General features: G+C 44.3%; 1 protein-coding gene across 2 annotated transcripts in view; it reads right to left on the minus strand.

Moving 5' to 3' along the window:
• SCYL3 (SCY1 like pseudokinase 3) overlaps nt 1-1,136 on the minus strand; it is a 40,071-nt gene extending 38,935 nt beyond the window's left edge. Inside the window, exon 1 of one of the 2 annotated variants that reach the window (XM_081224623.1) lies at nt 701-1,136. The gene's annotated coding sequence lies outside the window, so the exon portion shown is untranslated. The remainder of the gene's footprint in view (nt 1-700) is intronic. The other variant, XM_081224622.1, reaches the window with a different exon arrangement.
• Between the last annotated feature and the right edge of the window lie 7,733 nt (nt 1,137-8,869).

Genomic DNA, 8,869 nt, shown 5'->3' on the forward strand with positions numbered 1-8,869 from the left:
GACATGGGATGTTATGTGGGTATGCACACGGGTCCTTAAAAAGAGCAGTAACAGGGATTCCAAAATTCAGGACCCAACTCTGAGTATTCACACGGCTTCCTACATACGATTTCCCCAGAACTGTTTCATCTTCATTCTAAACAAAATGCACTACCCAAAGACAGGAACCAGCTGGGCCTCTGGGGGCCTGGCACTGGTCTCGGATCGAGAATGAAGGCAGCATCCCAGCGCGGGCGCAACCCCAGGCTCCCCGCGGCTCGGCCCCGCCGGACGGCCCGGGCGCGGGGTTTGGGGGCCAGCGGGGGTCCGACCGCGACTCCCCGGGGTCTCTGAGGGGCGGTGGCGGCGCTCCCGCTTAGCTGGCCCCTCACCTTCCACACCTGCCCGCGAGGCCGGGCTCCGCGGCTTCCTTCGACAGCTCCGGCCGCCAGCGCCGCCCCGAGCGGGGGTCGCCCGCGAAGCCCAGGTTAACAGGGCGCCCCGCAAAAAGCTGGGGGAGACTGCACGGAGGTGGGGAGCAGAGCTCAACCGGCAGCGACGCCACGCCGAGTTCGCCCCCGAGCGGGCCCCAAGCGCGGACCCGCGAGCGGGGCGCGCGTTCCCTACCCGCACCCCCCCGGCGCCTCGCTCCCGGCCCGGCCCCCTCCCCACCGGCCCAGGCCCCCACTGACGGAGGACGCAGCGCGGAGCTCCCTGTTACCTGCGGGAGGGCGGCGGGGGAGGCGGCCGAGGAGCTTAGCTTCGGTCCCCTTTTCGCCCCCTGTTGACACCAACCACCCTCGCCTCCCCAGTGATACTCTGGCCACTACACCCACAATCTTCTGAGGTCCGGTCTCTCCGGCACCATAGAGACGGGTCCGGAAGCCGGACAGGATGCCAGCCTTCAGCCCTACAACGCCACCACTGGGGCGAAAGAACCCGGAACTGAGATGGGGCGGCCTCGCCGGTGATTCTCAGGCCGGTGCCATCTTGAGTATGGGCGGCGGTGCCGGCCCAGCGGTTCACTCATCTGTCCCCAGCCGCCTAGTTGGTCAGTGAAGATATCTCTTTTCTTGGGCTCGAGTTGAACGTGCGCGTTTGCCTTGATTTTAATTTTCAGGCCTTTAACCGCACGGTCTTAACTGGATTTCCGCCCGAACCTAAAATGGCCGCCGGTCGCCTCTGACAAATAGAAAAGGGGCAGGACGGAGAATAGGAGTACTCTGGGAATTGGCGAGGACTTTTAGGAGCGTGACGTCGCTCACCCCGCAGCCCTGATTGGCTGCGCTGCGTAGGCGGAAGTCGTACGAATCCGCTGCTGAAGCTGGCAGAGGTAGAAGTGATTCCAGCTGAAGCCCTTTCAAATGGGGAATCTGAAGTTACGCTTAAACCAGCGGAGAGTCAAATTGGGACTATTAATATTAATAGTACTTATTATTAATGTTGATGGTTTCTACTTAATAGGGTGTTGTGCAAGTAGAATGAATATACGTGAAAATTTTAAAACTACATGGCTCAAGCCCGGTATATTTTCTCTGTTATCTTGTATATGAGCTTAGTAGTAGTCATCGCTTTTACAAGCTCACAGTTCACAGCTGACCTAAATCATTTGATCACCTAAAAGTTTTAAATTCTTCCTGGTCTGTTACAGTATGGATAAGGATCCCACAATTTCTTCACTAGATTAAGTGAAAGCAAATATCAAACCCAATCTTGTCCCTTATTCAGAAATGAATATTTATTAGAAATCAGGCACAAATAGTAGTTAATCTGTCCTATTAGCTTGTTGAAAGTCGAGCTCTCCATCCTAGGTCAGCACTTTCCTATAGAAATACAATTTGAGCCACATAATGTAATTTAAAATTTTCTGGTAGTCATATTTAAAACAGTAAAAAGAGGGGCTTCCCTGGTGGTCCAGTGGTTAAGGCTCTGAGCGCACACTGCAAGGGGGCATGGCTTCCATCCCTGGTGGGGGAACTAAGATCCTGCAGGCCACCTGGCACAGCCAAAAAAACAAAAACGACAACAACAAACAGTAAAAAGAATGAGGTGGGGTCAATTTTAGTATTATATTTTAACACATAGCCAGAAGGTTGTCAGTTAAACACATACCCAAAATAAAAAACTATTAATGAGATATTTTACATTTTTTGTACTGTCTTCAAAATCTGATATGTATGTTTTACAATTTAAACTGACCATATGTCAATGCTCAAAATTCACATGTAGATAAAGATTACAGTATTGGAGGGTGCTGTTGTAAATGGTTTGACCACCACCTTGCCTAGAAAGTTGAGAAACAGAAGTACAGGGCTGCAGAGGCAGGATTCTGTTGTCATCATAGTTACCGCCAGCATCTGGCAACAAGAAATCTTCCAGACCTGTGGTAGAGCCAGGACCAATAGCGATGAAGCCTCAGATGGCATCTCCAAAGGCTGAGGACTCGGATTTTTAGTGCTCACCCTGTTTATTCAGGAGTGGAGAGCATTCTTTTGAGAGCTCATCTCTAGTATTCATCATGATAATTAATAAGCTGTTATTTTTGCCAATCAACAGTCATTTCTGGCACTCACTCTGATAATTAGCAAAACATCTGGTGTCATCAGAGATCAAGGTGACTAAAGTATTTGTAGCTCCATCTCTGGAATGTGACCTTTCTGGTATGATGCTAGCTAACTACTCCTGGAGTGTGGATTCCTAATACTAGAATGCCAGCAGCTTCTAGGGCATAGCTTCAACCAAATGACCCACACAGAATATTACACTGTCCTGAAGAAATTTAAAGTCGACCACAGACATCATGATACCCATGTTGTAAGGGATATTGGCCTGCTTTGTAAACTGTAAACACTATACAAATGTTATAGAACTTACAACCTTATGTTACAGACTATGTTTATTCCACGGATATTTGACACACCTTTTCTGAGCCATGCCCGGTGCTGACCACTAAGAAAAGAAGGAGGAAAACGATAACAGTCATTTCAGAAAAGTGGGTTCTTTGAGGGGCCCAAATAAAACTTTTCTTTTTAAGTGATTGAGGAGGTGCTAGTAGCTTAGTGCTAGGAACGTTACTTTCATTTTTTGAAGTGCCCTGTGCCACCACCAACAAATAAGTTTCCATCTACTGTGTGTGAAGCTGAGCCTGAGCTAAATGACTCTACACTTCCCTGGTTACTCTGAGGCTTTTCTGACAATTGCTTCTTATTCATTTAGTTAGTCAGCATATACTTTAGAAGTGCTCACTATATGCCAGCCTCTGCTCTAGAGACTGGGGAAATATCACAGCAAACAAAACAAGATAAATTTCCTGCCCTCACAGACCTCACGTCTTGGAGGGGAGGTGGCGGGTGGGGGAGGCCATAAGGGGGGAGATAGACGATATATAAATGAATAAAGATAAATTCAGATAATGGCAAATTCCATGAAAAAAATAAAACAAGGTAATAATAGCAGCTAACACGTGTTGAGTATTTACTGTGCGTTAATTCATTTAAGCTGTACATAAATCCCACTTTACCCATGGGAAAACTTATGCACGGAAAGGTTAGGTAAGCTGACCAAAGTCACACAGCTGGTAATGGCATAGAGTAGTTTGCCTACAGATTTCATTTTCTTAACCATTATGCAATATTGCCACCCCAATGTGATAGAGAGTAATAGGGTAAGGGGGAAGACAGGAGAGGGAAGGGAGTTATTTTAGACGGATCTCCAAAGATGGCCTCTTTGAAAAGGTGATGTGTGATCTAACACTGAATGATAATTATGTGAAGATCTATGGCACAGAGACAGCAACGGAAAACATCCCAAGGCAGGAACTAGCTTCATGTATTTAAGGAACAGGAAGAGGGCCAGTGTGGCTGGAGTGTAGTAAGTAAAGGGGAGAGCGTTTACGAAGACGCCACTAAGACAGGCTGGGACTTGAGGGTCATGGGAAGGCATTTTTGGAAACCACTGAGGATTCTAAGCAAGAGAGTAACAATCTAGTCTACAGTTTTAAAAACTCACACTGGCCATTATATGGAGAATGGATCAAAAGAAGAGAGAAGAGCAGCAAGGAGACAGGTTAGGAGACTTTAGCAATAGTCTATGTGGGGAATAATAGTGACTTGCGCTACAGGACAAGGAATAGAGATGGTCTTAAGTATGGTCTTAAGAGATGGTCAGAAGTATACTTTGGAATAGAGGGCTATGGACTGAACTGTGTACCCCCAACTCCACCCCCCAACTACCACCACCAAATCTAGATATTGAAGTCCTAAACCCTAATCCATGTATTGAAGCCCTAACCCGCTTTGGGGATGGGCCTTTGGTAAATAGTTAGGTTTAGATGCGGTTATGAGGGTGTTATCCTCATAATGGGATTAGTGCCTTTATAAGAAGAGACACCGGAGAGCATGCTCTCTCTCGATCTCCGCCACATGAGGACAGGGTGAGAAGGCAGTCATCTGCAAGCCAGGAAGAGCGCTCTCACTAGAATTGTGAAGATACAAATGTCTGATGTTTAAGCCCCTGAGTCTATGGTATTTTGTTTGGGCAGTGCAAGCCCACTAAGACATAGAATGAATGGTATTAGCTGGTAAGAGGAAGTGAAGTAAGGGATCAAGGTTGCTGCCTTGGGTTTGGCTCTAGCAATTGGATGCATGGTGAAACAACAACAAGTTTGCAGAACCTGTTAAACATTCAAGTGGAGCTATCAAGTCGGCTGATGGCTATAAAGGTTTGAAGAATCACTGCAGAGGCCCAGACAGGAGATAAAAATTGGGGCATCATGGTCTCATCAAGTTGTAAATATCCTGATATACTGTATGCTTCAGCTACGCTCAACACAGAGAAAAACACCTGTAACACAACACAGTATCTGAACAAATGAATTTAGAGACTACTGCCTCTCTGTGTAAGAGTCTTTGTCCATGTATAATATTCTTTACTGTAGATCCCATATAACCAGTTGATTCTCACAGTATGCGTTCATTGATTTTTGCCATACTCTTGTGTTCATGGTCCACCCATGGTTGCAACTGGTGAATGAGTGTAGTTTTGATATGAAAGGTGGTTACTATTTTCATTTATATTAACAGTTAAGATGAAAATGAAACAAGAAAGACATATACTGGTTGTAAGTTATCTTCTATGCTGAAACCAATAATATTTTTGAATACTAGAAGAATATTTCCTCAATTTCTAACGTAGGTCAAGAAAGACTTTTAAGTTTAATTTGCATTGTTAGTAACATTCTTCATCACTTTATTAACTCTAGACAATCAACAAAACATTAAACAAAGCCCTGATTTGTAGCATTTGCTGATTTCTATAGTGTAAATACTCCCACCACGGCTAACTTCAAGGTACCAATATGACATCACTGAATGCAGAGTTGGGAAGAAATGTGCTCCAACATTATATAGTATTTCCATCATAGAGCTATAAAAGATGTAAATAACGTCTGAGCATAGATAATAAAATAATATAGTAAAATAAGTTTTAAGTGATGAGTTCTTAGTCTTTCTTACCTTTAAAAATATAATCTATTTAATGATGAGTTTATGTAATTTAATTTTTAACAATGGCTGTGTTTAACAACTGTCTTCCAAAATTTCTGAACATTTAACAGTCAGCTCTCATGAGCCTATATGAGCCACTCTCATGAGAGCACGCTAACTAGGTATTCATACTTTCTGGTTCTACTTCTCTTTGTAAATTAATAAATTACTTCTTCCTTTTTTTAAAATTTATTTTTTGCTGTGTTGGGTCTTCACTGTTGCACGTGGGCTTTCTCTAGTTGCCGCGAGCGGGGGCTACTCTTCGTTGCAGTGCACAGGCTTCTCATTGCAGTGGCTTCTCGTTGCGGAGTTCGGGCTCTAGGCACTCAGGCTTCAGTAGTTGTGGCACACGGGCTCAGTAGTTGTGGCTCGCGGACTCTAGAGCGCAGGCTCAGTAGTTGTGGTGCACGGGCTTAGTTTCCCTGCAGCATATGGGATCTTCCAGGACCAGGGACTGAACCTGTGTCCCCTGCTTTGGCAGGTGGATTCTTAACCACTGCGCCACCAGGGAAGTCCCTTACTTCTTGCTTTTATATGCACCAGTCTTTTTTGAGTTTGTTATTTTTTTTCTCCTAGAACTTGATCATAGCTGGTGTCCAAACTCTCAATTCCAATCCAGCAAAGCTGAGGACCAGACACTAGAATCTAGTATGCACGACCATCTGTGGCCACCCTTCAGAGATGTGTCTGGGAGAAACACAAGCCTTTCTCAGGTCATACCCTACAGTCTCAACTGTGCATCATTTTCAAAATCACAGCACCACTTTCTGACCAGATCCCATCTAGCTAGTTCCCTGTTTTGCTCTCACTAAGACTATTTTCAACCTTATTGCATATTTCCTTCCAATATGGCAGACTCCAATGTTAGCAGGTCTTGGTTTGAGCCCACTTTTGCTGCTCACTGTCTGGAGTATTCTTGGGCAAATTCATTTTACTCAACCTCCATGTTCTCAGCTGCAAAATAAGGATTAAAGTAGTACCTACTTGTGTTTGTGAGGGTTAGATTAGGTAAAGCATGTAAAGGGCTACCACATGTCAAACATTCAAACACTATTACATCCTGTTATTGCTGTTCTGTGACTGGTCCAGACCCCAGGGGGCCTGGCATTTTTCATCAGAGTTCTCATTCCTTTCATTCTTGAACCTTTGCCTTTCCATGGCCTTAGGGCTTCAAAGCCTGAACGTGTGACTCATATTTACCTGAGAGACCCCATTCTATCTTTTTAAACAATTATATTTAAATGGCTTCTTTCTCCTCTGCTGTAATATAAGTTCCACAAGGGAAATAATCTTTGTTTCGTTCATTGCTCTAAGCTTCATTGTAGGTTGTCAACAAGCATTTATTAATGAATGGTGAATGGAAGTGTGGAAAGATAGATACTAGTTTGTTTTGATAGTCACTGTGTGGGTTAGGGAGATGGAATTACTTTTTTTCATGATATATCTGCATATTTTGTGTTTTTTGTGATATAGTGAGCATAGATTACTTTTGCAATTTTAAAGATAGTTTAATAAAGGAATAAGGAACTGAAATGTAAACTTCGATTGGAAGCTCTTGTAGTCTTACATCAGTACAGTAGTCAATAAATTACATGAGATACTCAACACTTTATTATAAAATAGGTTTTGTGTTAGATGATTTTGCCCAATTGTAGGCTAATATAAGTGTTCTGAGCATGTTTAAGGCAGGCTAGGCTAAGCTGTGATCTTCAGTAGGTTAAGTGCATCGAATATATTTTCCACTTATGATATTTTCAAATTACGATGGGTTTATCTGGATGTAACCCCATGGTAAGTCGAGGAAGATCTGTGCTGACACATACTAGAACATACAGGACTGTGAAAACTTTATTCTATGTAAAAGAAGCCAAACACAAAAGCCCATATATTATGATTCCATTTATATGAAATATCCAGGACAGGTAAATCCACAGAGACAGAAAGTAGATTAGTGGTTGCCATGGGTTGGAGGTAGAGGGGAATGGGGAGTGAATGCTAATTGGTACAGGGTTTCTTTTCAGGTTGATGAAAATGTTCTGGAATTAGATAGTGGTGATGGTTGCACAATTGATGACTATATTAATAACCACTGAACTGTACATTATAAAATGATGCCTTTTATGGTGTGTGAATTTTTTTCTCAATTAAAAATACCCATATAATATGTGTGAGCATGCACACACCTGCACATGAAGGAGGTTGGATATCATACTCATCAAGTTGTTGTCAGCAGTTGTAAACAAAAGGGAACTCTGTATCGGTAGGTGCCTCATGTCATATTCTATGTTACTAAAAGTCAAGTGTAACAAAAATGGAAAATTAGGGCTTCCCTGGTGGCGCAGTGGTTGAGAGTCCGCCTGCCAATGCAGGGGACACGGGTTCGTGCCCCGGTCTGGGAAGATCCCACATGCTGCAGAGCGGCTGGGCCCGTGAGCCATGGCCGCTGAGCCTGTGCGTCCGGAGCCTGTGCTCCGCAACGGGAGAGGCCACAGCAGTGAGAGGCCCGCGTACCGCAAAAAAAAAAAAAAAGGAAAATTAATTGGGGATAGTCATAGAGACAACATTAGGAATGTTAAAAAACAAAGCAAGTGGGCTTCCCTGGTGGCGCAGTGGTTGAGAGTCCGCCTGCCAATGCAGGGGATACGGGTTCGTGCCCCGGTCCAGGAGGATCCCACATGCCGTGGAGCGGCTAGGCCCGTGAGCCATTGCCGCTGAGCCTGTGCGTCCAGAGCCTGTGCTCCGCAACGGGAGAGGCCACAACAGTGAGAGGCCCGTGTACCGCAAAAAAAAAAAAAAAAAAAAAAACAAAGCAAGTGGTTAGACTTAGCTAATTTCAATGAGATATGATTGATAGGCTGGGCTTCCATTTTCAAAGTATTTCACTGCATTTCTGGGGTTTGCAGATCCCTTTGAGCTCCTTTCCAAAATTAGGGGTCTTCTTTCTGAAATCACTGAATTAAAATAGATTCCTTCGGCCCAGGATTGGAAATAAATGAGCCCTGAAAGTTAAGCTAAACTGAGAAGTTTCAATGCCTCTTTAACTTGCCCTCCTGGACTCTAGGCCTTAATGTGCAGCTCCACGTCCCATCTGGTGCAAACAATAATATTCATGCTCTCTGGGGTTCAATTTCACAATCACGCCCTAGCCCAGTGCTGATGACACAGCAGACTTGAGACGCTGGTAACTTGCAGGTAAGGAGGAAAAAGAACTGACCTCATAAGAGGTATTTATTCTGCTTTTAAGTAGCAGTTACCAACTTCCAGATTCCAGATTCACTTACTTCAGTTCCCCAAACTACCAACGAAACAAGATTAAGAGGCCTGGAGGAGAAAAGAGTAGAGGAAGT

The sequence above is a fragment of the Mesoplodon bidens genome (genome assembly GCF_964165515.1).
Source record: "Mesoplodon bidens genome assembly, chromosome: 2".
Taxonomy (NCBI): domain Eukaryota; kingdom Metazoa; phylum Chordata; class Mammalia; order Artiodactyla; family Ziphiidae; genus Mesoplodon; species Mesoplodon bidens.